This window comes from Xenopus laevis, chromosome 7S (assembly GCF_017654675.1).
Source record: "Xenopus laevis strain J_2021 chromosome 7S, Xenopus_laevis_v10.1, whole genome shotgun sequence".
NCBI classification, from domain to species: Eukaryota; Metazoa; Chordata; class Amphibia; order Anura; family Pipidae; genus Xenopus; species Xenopus laevis.
The window spans coordinates 28,683,423-28,694,999 of record NC_054384.1 but is presented as its reverse complement, the minus strand read 5'-3'; the positions used below and the strand labels follow the sequence as shown (position 1 = coordinate 28,694,999).

Genomic DNA, 11,577 nt, shown 5'->3' with positions numbered 1-11,577 from the left:
CCCCACTTAAATGAGTCATAGAAAACAGAGAGCAAAGGCTTTCAATTTATGCAACTGGCAACCAGTATCAGACTGGGATGTCAGAGGCCCACCAGGAAACCTCAGGCTGAGGGCCCACTTTCCAAACTATTATACCTCCTCTGATCACTCAACCTCTTTATTCTCCTAGTCTATTTTCTCTACATACTATACTATATTCTTCCATTATTAAAGGATATTCCTTTTTGTTGGTCATTTGACCTATGAGCTGAATGTTGTATGTAACACCACAGCTTCATTGTAATCAGCTTGAAAAAGAAACTAAAATGTTCTGAAAGTTTGCTTTGATTATATTAGTTAGCCAATAAAGGTTTCACCTTTATACCACTTTTTTTTAAAATTTCAAAATGGTTGCCCTGTTACATTATTAAAGGAGAAATCAACCTGTGGGGAAAAAAAACCAAACACCCACTAGGGTTGCCACCTTTTCTGGAAGAAAATACTGGCCTTCCTACGTATATATTTATCTTTTTCCCCTATTAATAACATTGGGATCAACCATAATTTTTACCGGCTGGGCCGGTAAAATACCGGCCAGGTGGCAACCCTAACCCCCACCTCAGGTAGCCCTCCCTCCTTCCAGGCTACCAACCCCCCGGGGAAAGGCTCCTCTGTAATCTGAGAGAATGGTATTTCGGCGTATGCGCAGTTTGCCGTTTTGCGACAACTGCACATGCGTGGAATTACACAGAAATTGCCGATCTCTCATTCAGCTTACAGAGGAGCCAGAAGATGGACATGTGGAACTTTGCTGGAAGACTCTGCGCTGAGAGGGTAAGTATGGAGTATGGGGCATCTCCCGGAGGGAGGGGGTAGTTAGCCTGGGGGGAGGAGAGCTACCAGGAGTGGGGAGTAGGGTTTTCCCCCCCCCACAGGTTGATTTCTCCTTAAAGCCTCTTTGTTTCCATAAAGAAATAGAAAATAACCATGAAAAAGGCCAAATGGTTAGAAGCAAGAGTGCCACAGACACCTGGGCCCACTGTGAGTTTTCCTGGTGTCCCTATGGGCCAGTCCAACACTGCTGGCAACCAGTCTGAAAAATGTGTCCAGTAAAACCCACCGCTTTTTTTTTTATTACTTTTTCCAAAATAATAAAGCATGCCTCGCGTTGCTTATAGCAACCATGTTGAGAACCTGCTGTACAGGTATTGTGGCAATGTTTTTAATTACTGGCAAAAATGCAATTCTGTGTAGAGTACAGAACGTAGAACTCAGCAAAACAAACTGCCCTAACTTATTCACTCCAAGTTTCACTTCCTATTGTGCTCACTTCCCCAGAGGGCCTAGCGCCACTCCCCACAACTTTAGCACAGCCCCGCCCACTAGTTCAGGCGCGCCTATCCTTTGGCAGTGACGTATCCAAAGTTACGCCCATTTTCCGCCCGGGTTCTTTGGAGTCCCTGCCTTTCTCCTCCTGAGGGAGATTTAATTTTGTGAGCTCCATATTTATCAGGACTCGGAAGTCTCCTCCTTCTCACAGAACTCCTGCAACCATCTGACAAGGTAAAGGAAAGGGCTCTCACGGCAGGGGACGGTCTGGGTGGCGCAAATGTACTGAACTTGGTGAAGTGTAAACCTTAGCGTCCAAATGTCTCGCAGAATTCTGGGAGTTGTAGTTTATTGTGTTGCAGGAGTTGGCAGCTTACTGTAGGCTGGGTATATGGCAGCCTTAGAAGCGATAGATTTATAATAAGTCTGGAGGGCTGGGAGCCATTAGAAGCAGCAAGGCTAGTTTGAGGCTAGTGCCTGTCATAAATGCTGGGCTGGGTGTGTGTGTGTCCAATACCGACACTAAACAGTTAATCCGCTGCAACCACACCCAGGAGGCTGAACCCAATGTGATGCAAGAAACTCCTGAATACACACGTATTAAAGGTCATAGCTGCCTCAAAGAAAAAGAAAATGGATTTAAAATTATTTGTAAATGTTATTGAAACAAGTGTTTGTGTGTCCCCCTACTTCTGACATCAGCTCTCTTCCAGAGTTCCAGGTCTGGCTCCAGCTACATTGTCTCCATAGCCACAACCAGCAATGCAGATTAAATAACCAATGACAAACAGACACTGTTTTCATTAGCTTTCAGATTTGAGCATTTTTTTTTTTCAAATATAAATACCAATGCCAGCTTAGGACAGAGACACACATGGAGATTCGGGGAGATTTAGTCGCAAATTGCCTCTTCTTTGGGCGACTAATCACACCGAACTGCCTCCCGCCAGCTAGAATGTAAATCGCCAGCGGGATGTCACTCGGATCGATTTGTTTTTAGAAGTCGCCCACAGTTTCCCCGTAAGGAATTTTTTGGCGACTTTGGAAAACGATGCGCTCTTAGTGCCATCCTGCCGGAGATTTACATTCTAGCCTGCGATATGTTTTACGAAGTCGCTCGAAGTTTCCTTGTAAGGAAATTCTGTGCGACTTCGGAAAACGAATCGCTCCGAGTGACTTCCTGCCGGAGATTTACATTCTAGACTGCAGTTCAGGGAGATTAGTCGCCCAAAGAAGAGGTGATTTGTCGCCAGGTGACTAATCTCCCCGAATCTCCACGTGTGTCTCTGCCCTTAGGGTAAGGCAACAAGAGGAGATTCGGGGAGATTTTGTCGTCTGGCGACTAATCGCCTCGTCTTCTGAGCGACTATCTCCCCGAACTGCCTCAGCGTGTTTTCCCATAGGCTATAATGACAAGTCGCCTGCGCTAATGCACACGCAGAGATGCTTTTTCCATAGTGAGGCAACTTCGGGCGACTATAGAAAACGCATCGCCCCGTGTGCTTTAGTGCAGGTAACTTTTCATTATAGCCTATGGGAAAACACGCTGAGGCAGTTCGGGGAGATAAGGTGGCCATACATGGAGAGATCCGCTCGTTTGGCGATGTCGCCAAACGAGCGGATCTCCCTCCAATATGCCCACCTTGAGGTGGGCAATATTGGCTGATCCGATCGTGGGCCCTAGGGCCCAACGATCGGATCCTAACGATGCCCAAAAGGGCGGTCGGTTTGCGGGACCGCATCAACGAATAGATGCGGTCGCGATCCGACGGGATTTTCTGTCCCATCCGATCGAGATCGGCCAGATCTCGATCGGTGAAGCCCGTCGCGGGGCCCCATACACGGGCCAATAAGCTGCCGACACGGTCTGTCGGCAGCTTTTATCGGCCCGTGTATGGCCACCTATAGTCGCTCAGAAGACGAGGCGATTAGTCGCCAGGTGACAAAATCTCCCCGAATCTCCTCGTGTGGCCTTACCCTTAGAGAGACAGGAGATACACCATTCCCTGCTATTCTGCTTATCTAGAGGCACAATATGCTTATAATTCCATATATCATACACTAACAAATCAATAATAAAATGAATACAAAGTTCAGGAGTGTAGGAGTCCACATTATTTAGGGCAACAGGCAGCAACTGGGTGCAACACCTTCAATGGCAGTATTAAATCAAAGGATTTCCTTGACAAAGAGTAGAGTGCCACTCGAAACGTTGCACTATGTTGCTATGCAATGCTTTGCAAATAATAAAGGCGGTCTTAATGAAAAATTGGAGTGCTGTCGATGGATATACTTTCATGTGATACAAGGAAGCCTTTGTGAACAGGCTTAAGGACTTGCACCCACCAAGAAATTTGGGCCTAGTAAGTAAGTGCGGTTTTTATTGGAAGTGTTTGTTAAATCAAAGGATTTCCTTGCCATCTATCACCAAACTTACTTTTTATGAAGTGATCGAAAACTTTTTATGTTGGAAGGGTTCATTATTGCAGGGAACCATTTCCTTGCCCTTTAAATAGTCTGTTCCTCCCAATACAACATGCACATGTGAATGGAATAGTTTTGCTTTATGTGTTACTGGTCCTTTAGTATTGCATTCTTTGAGTTAATCTAAACCAGATATTTGTTGGATCTCACTATTCAGCTTACATTTTAATTATGTCTGAGGGAGTGCTGGGAATTGAATTACAGCAACTTCCGGGGGGGAAGAGGAGAGAGAATGGTGCAATCATTTCACCAGTGTGCATAACTGTACCGAGTGCTTTCATCATGTAGCCTAGCTACGTTATCTGCCATGCGCTCCAGCAGTAGTAGGATGTTGTGTTGATGGGCACCAAATCCACTATTTTGGATTCGGCCCGAACCTCCCAAATCCTTTGCAAAAGATTCGGCTGAATACCGAACCAAATCCTAATTTGCATGTACAATAAAGGGGTGGTAAGGGGAAACATTTTTTTACTTCCTTGTTTTGTGACAAAAAGTCACCTGATTTCCCTCCCACCCCCTAATTTGCATATGCAAATTCAGATTCGGACGAATCCTGCTGAAAAGGCCAGATCCTGGCGAATCCTGGATTCAAGTGCGTGTCTAGTTTGAATACAGCATAACAGTATAAGTGCAAGTTTGCATGTGACACTTGAGAGAATAGTACTGTCTATAGTCTGTCCAGGGTGTTTATAAACTTCTTTGTGAACTGCAAACTTGATAAGTGTCACAGACATAGAAAGGGTTTATTTATCAAAATCCAAAAATATCTCAGAATTTTTTACTCCGACCAAAGCCGCACTGATTTTTTTCCGCTTATTTATCAACACTAGGGATGCACCAATTCCACTACTTTGGATTCGGCCGAACCCCCGAATACTTTACAAAAGATTCGGCTGAATACTGAACCGAATCCGAACCCTAATTTGCATATGCAAATTAGGGGTGGGAAGGGGAAAACATTTGATACTTCCTTGTTTTCTGACAAAAAGTCATGCAATTTCTCTCCCGCCCCAAATTAGGATTCGGTTCAGCTGGGCAGAAGGATTCGGCCAAATCCCAAACCGAATCCTGGATTCGGTGCATCCCTAATCAATACATTTTCCCAAAAAAATTTTTGTTTGGTGAAAAAATTCTAAAAAAATCAAGAAAAAATCTGCGACTTTTTATATTTGAAGCCTGAATACCAAACTTTTTTGGATTTGTTGCCAAAAACTGTGACTTTTTATGATTTGATGCCGACAACCACTAAATCTTTGGATTTTCCATTGCTTTCTACATGAACTAGGCAGGACTGAGTTTGAGTACCTTTTTATTCAGATTTTCAACACCTTCGGGGTTTAAGCAATCTAGAATAAATTCTAGTTCTTTTTCCAGTAAATTTTTTTCCCCTTTAAAAGGCCAATGAGAAAAATAGGACTTTGAGTATGCTTAATGGCTAGCAGGGCTGATATCTCTGCTACACATTATATACAATTGGCAACTGGTTGGTAGTTGCCTATAGGAAGTCTGTGGCTGTTGATACACTAGTATAAAAGATGGGGGCACATAAGCACTTTCATCATGCCTTTTAATGTTGGGTCTATGGGGGCGTTGTTTCAGATTCTATGGTAGTATGGTTTTGAGCTGCTTAAAAAGAAGGCAGCTAGAGTGCCAGAAAAAGGCACTTGTGCCATTGTCCTTAAATCAAGCAAGAACTCATGCAGCTTTTCTCGAAGTATAAATACAGAACACTAGCGGTGCATAAGTTTCCCCACCGGCACCCGACCATACTTAACCAAGTCCTAACTGAGATTCAAAACGGGTCTTGGTATTTTAGGAGTGCCAAACAACCCCCAGGCCAAATAAGGACAGAGACACGCTGCAATTCGGAGAGATTAGTCGATCCGGCAACAAATCTCCTCTTTTCGGGGCGACTAATTTCCCTGAACTGCCTTCCCGGTGGCTAGAATGAAAATCGGTGGCGGGATAGCACTTGAAGTGCTTCGTTTTCTGAAGTCGCCCGAAGTTTCCTCATTAGGCAACTTCGGAAAACGAAGCGCTCCGAGAGCCATTCCACCGGCGATTTTCATTCTAGCTGGCGGGAAGGCAGGGGAGGCAGTTCGGGGGGAGATTAGTCGCCCTGAAGAAGAGGAGTATTTGTCCCTGGGTGACTAAACTCCCCGAATTACAGTGTGTGTGTCTCTGCCAAATAGTGACAGTCTGTGACATTTTAAACCAGCCTCTCTGGAATTTGCAAGAATTACAGATTGCCAGTTCAGACCTGTCTTCAACCCAGTCCCATCCTGCCCCAAGGTTGAAAAGGCAGTCAATGAAATCAGAGATGATGGCTGAATTGGGGTGGATTTTGTGGTTACTCTATCCCACCAGTGATAATGTAAAGAATGAGAAGCCCAGGCATAGAGCACAATTTTTCAACCCAATCTTTTGGGCCAACCCATGTATTTCTAGATGTTGAATATTCTGTTCTGCTATACACAGCCACTAAAAAGTGAAATAAATAATAATTCAACAGTATGTTTTAATAAGGTGTCCTTAGGTATGTCCCTGTGTCTCAGGTTATCACACACGCATGTTGGTTTGGTCTTAATGCCTTGCAGAACAGGTTTCCAGAACTATAACAGGTTTCAGAATACCTGAATGCTGCATCATTTAGCTGTAGATCCAGCATTTTGGCATTCAAAAGAGACTACACTGGCTGTCATTTTTTTTTAAAGGCAGTGTGTAAGTCTGCTGTTATTGAAGTGTGTGTGATCCAAATGACTGCAGCTTCACTTGAACCCATGCCCTTTGGCTAAGGCACACTCCTCTGCTAGTGGAAAATCACGTGATGATGCCTTCTATTTGCAGGCACTGACATGATCCCTATTCACCTGTCACACCCGTGGGTTTTGGACAGAGAATTCTTTTGGGAGTTAAAAGTTTGCACAAAACTTGTTCCATGAAAAACTTCAATCTGACTTCTGGGAAGCAATAGGCTAGCATAGGAATGGGTTCCTCATTGCAGCAGTATTAGTCTGCTTGAATTTGATCATGCTCCTACAGTCTACTTTTGATAGGGATATCAAATGCAAGCTGTGGAATGTAAAAACGCAGGAATAATTATTGTGCAGTTTGTTTTGTGTGTGTGTGTTTCATATTTATGTTTTGTGTTTGGCTTTGATGTTGGTGCGAGAGGGAGGTTTCTCTTGTGATTTAATTGTATTTGTGTCTTTAGTACTGGTACAAGCAGGCCTGGACTGGGAGTCAAAATAGGCCCTGCCATTCCAAGTCCACAGAGGCCCAAACAGCCCCCTTCCAGCCCACTAAATGGTGATTTTCTATGGAACCATACAGCAGCCCCTCTGGCATTTGCCAGAACCCACAGATTGCCAGTCCGGGTACAAGTATGGGATCTGTTATCCAGAATGCGCGGGACCTGGGGTTTTCCAGATAACCGATCTTTCCGTAATTTGGATCTTCATACCTTAACTCTACTAGAAAATCATGTAAACATTAAATAAACCCAATACAAGGGTGTACCTATAGAGGAAGCAGACCCTGCGGCTGCAGGGTAGCTCAGGAGTTATAAGGGGCCCATGAGGCCCAAATAATGAGCAATTTCAACATTTATTGTTAAAACAGGGCAATCTCTTGAGAAAGGCACGTGTGACCCGAAACATATTGTGTGTATGTAGTCAGAAATAAAGCACCTTGCAGCAATCTGCATCTGGTATGTTCTCCTCACTTCTCTAAGCAATCTCTTGATATGTTGGGGGCCCTAAAATTAATTTGCTGTGGGGCCCAGTAATATCTAGTTACGCCACTGACCCAATAGGCGGGTTTTGGTTCCAATAAGGATTAATTATAGCTTAGTTTGGATCAAGTACAAGGTAATGTTTTATTATTACAGAGAAAAAGAAAATAATTTTAAAATATTTGTATTATTGAATTATAATGGAGTCTATAGGAAACCACCTTTCCGTTACGTCTGGATAACGGTTTTCCAGTTAATGGATCCCATACCTGTACTCTCTAACTGGATGATGAAGGCAGGATTAATTTATTTATAAAACAATATTTCAATATGCAATTGTTTGCAGCTTGTCAACATTTCTTCAGAGCCAACATGGAAATATCTCTGATGTTTGTTTCTTTCTTACCTGATGTGTGTGTATGTTTCATTCAGTCTTACCTAGCAGGTCCGTTATGGCATGTGGAAATTCTTGAAATTTGCTTGGAATTCGGGTATATTGGCTCTGGCTAGTGTAAACAGGCCCGGACTGGCAATCTGTGGGTTCTGGCAAATGCCAGAGGGGCTGCTATAAGGTCCCATAGAAAGTCACTATTTAGTGGGCTGGTGGGGGCTGTTTGGGCATCTTTGTGGGCTGATTGGACCTCTGTGTACCTGAAATGCCAGGGCCTATTTTAATTCTGTCAATTAAAAGTTACTTAGAATTAGCAACTCTTTAACATCGTTAGTGGCAGATTTATCAAAATATGAGTTCAGATTTTAATAAATGAAAATGTTATTTTATCAAATGGTGAGTTCCAATTTTCATTGATAACTATCCTTCTAAAAATCCAATAGGAATGAATAGAACGCAGGTGAGTTTTTATTTATTTATTAAAATCTGAACTCCCATTTTGATAAATCTGCCCCTTAAAGTCAACGTGAAGATGAAAAATCCATTTCAATGAAGAAAATAGTTTGTTACGTTGCCCCCCTCCTCTTCTGTTAGACATAACTGCAGCCATGTCAGCTGAGAGCAGGACTCATTCAGAAGGCAACTTTCAAGAGGAAAATGCATGTGTTTTGGGCTCTTAAAGGAGAATTAAAACTTAACTAAAGAAGTAGGTAGAAATGTTGTACATTATGTTTTGGGCTTCTGTACCAGCCCAAGGCAACCACAGCCCTTTAGCAGTAAAGATCTGTGTCTCCAAAGATGCCCCAGTAGTTCCCCATCTTCTCTGCTGATTTACTGCACATGCTCTGTGGTGGGAAGCATTTTTTACTTTCTGGTTATGTGACAAAGTCACGTGATTTCCCTCCCCGTCCCTAATTTGCATATGTAATTAGGATCCGGCCAGGAAGAAGGATTCGGCTTAATCCGAATCTTGCTGAAAAAGTCTGAATCCTGAACTGAATCCTGGATTGGTGCATCCCTAATTACTACATGGCAACACAGAAACCAGTTCAACTAGCATCAGAATTTTATAATCAGCCTTGTAGCATCAGCTTATATTACAGACCAACCTCATTTTCTGCTTGATAATTAGTGACGACCCCTAAGCTTAGATTCTCAACAGCTGCTCAGAGCCCACTGAGCATGTGAGTGTCGCAGTTTCTCTGTTTCAAGTAAGAAGTGAATACAAGTATGTCACACATTATTCTGTGAATATTAGATGCTCCTAAAATTTCTACAAAAGTACATAGAGAGCTGCAAAGTTCCTCACTGGTGAATTGTGACAAGCTCCCTTGTCACCTGAAGGGAACTAAAGGATACCTGGTGGGTTGCTGGCAGGCAGCAGCTTAAAGGTAGAGGACAGGTATGGGATCTGTTATCTTGAAACCTGTTATCCTGAAAGCTCCGAATTACGTAAAGGCCGTCTCTCTTAGAGGAAATGGAAAAAAATGATATCCCTTTTTCTCTGTAATAATAAAACTGTACCTTGTACTTGATCCAAACTAAGATGTAATTAACCATTATTGAAAGCAAAGCAAGTCGGTTTATTTATTATTTACATGATTTTCTAGTAGACATAAGGCATTGCTAAAAATTACAGAAAGATCCATTATCCAGAAAACCCCAGGGTCTATGCATTCTGGATAACAGGTCCCATTCCTGTAATAAGCAGCAATATGCAAGCATTTTCTCTGTGTGACTTCTTATAAACACTGAGGATTACCATGAGGTGCGTCCCTTAATGGCATTCTTGCCCTTTGTACAGACATTTGGCTTGATAACGAAGAAAAGTCAGGCCCGAATTGTAGATGATAAGGGTGTTGGTTTGTTACTGGTGCTGCCCACATTGATAGTAGTAAAACAAAAATCACTGATCAAAACACAAGCAAGTCGCCAAGTGTAACATTAGCTCAAACCATCTCCCAGTGCAATAATTCCATCTACCAATATTTAAAATACTGTACTAATAATAGAACCACAAAGAATGGCATTTCATTGTGTTTGTTCTGAGGAATAAACGGCAGTAGGATACTACAAAGAGTACATTTACTCTTTTATTAGTTTAATATTATAAGCATATACGTACTTTGATCCCCACCCTTTCTCAAACTAAAGCCTTGTTTCTATCCATTAATGTAATCCCTTTCAATAGAATGGTTTCGTTTGGGTATTTATTGTAGTTTAGCAGAAAGACGGTGATCGCTCAAAGGGAAAACACACCCAATGAAGTTGCTTACAGCCTGTACAGAAATAAAACATACAATTATACCCTGTGAAACCATGGAGGCAGCTGCAGCAGAGCAATATGGAATCTGTTTCTATATTCAAATAGTAATACTATAATAGGGAAATAATCTGGGCCAACCACTGCCCAGCTGCCTCGTATATGAAAAGAGAAGAATCTTTTTCTCAGGCAGCTATCTGTATTAGATATTGGTATTCATTATAAACTTGAATAAACAAAGGGTAGAAGAATAATTTAAACCTATTTAACACCGAGCTTGTAAGAAATTGCTCACAAATGCTGACTGGGCGTAATCATAGATATTGACCTGTATCATTTTGTGGAGTTAAAGCATTTTTTAAACACAATCACTTAATTTCAGGGGCTCAAATGTAATTGGACAAATTAAAAAACTGAAAATAAAATGTTCATTTCTAATACTTGGTTGAAAACCCTTTGCTGGCAATGACAGCCTGAAGTCTTGGACATCACCAGATTCTGGGTTTCCTCCTTTATAATGCTCTGCCAGGTCTTATCTGTAGCGGCTTTCAGTTGCTGTTTGTTTCTCAATAAAGACTCTCATGTGTTGAAAGAAAAAAGCACTTTCTTTCAACACATTATTGAGAAACATAATTCATTCTTTTGATTCTTAATTTATTATATATGAATTGATGTTACTTAATGAATTCAGCAGTAATTGATTGGAGGGTACTTAATTGGTTGAATTAGTATTATTTGATTTCAGGGGTAATTATTGGTTCAATAATTAATTGGTATCAATTACCACATATATATATATATATATATATATATATATATATATATATATATATATATATATATATATATATATATATATATATATATATATATATATATATATATATATATATAGATATATATATATATATATATATAGATATAGATAGATAGATAGATATTTATTTTTTTATTTTATGACAACATTGATAAGAATAGATTGATCAATTAGTAGAAAATTGGGGAAATACAAGGTGTTCTTTCTCTCTAATTTTAAACAATTTACTCAGCACAGCGCGGAACTGAATAGAGGCTTTACTGCATTTGTAGATAAAATGTTCCTTATAGATAAGAATATTTTCCTTTTCCCTTTTAAAGCTGATTTATACATTTTGTACATCTATATATGAGCAGCCATTTTTGTGTTTCTTGTTAGATGTAATCTCTTTAGACTTAGAAGTGGACAGGTCAGGCCCGGACTGGCAATCTGTGGGTTCTGGCAAATGCCAGAGGGGCTGCTGTATGGTTCCATAGAAAGTTACCATATAGTGGGCTGGTAGGTGGCTGTTTGGGCCTCTGTGTACTTGGAATGGCAGGGCCTATTTTGACTCCCAGTCCAGGCCTGGGACAGGTTATCGG

At 41.4% G+C, this 11,577-nt stretch overlaps 1 protein-coding gene across 1 annotated transcript in view; it reads left to right on the top strand.

Annotated features, from left to right (window-relative positions):
• Positions 1 to 1,450: 1,450 nt before the first annotated feature.
• Positions 1,451 to 11,577, top strand: part of anxa7.S (annexin A7 S homeolog) — a 29,796-nt gene continuing 19,669 nt past the window's right edge. Inside the window, 1 exon segment of the mRNA NM_001094206.1 lies at positions 1,451 to 1,542. The gene's annotated coding sequence lies outside the window, so the exon portion shown is untranslated.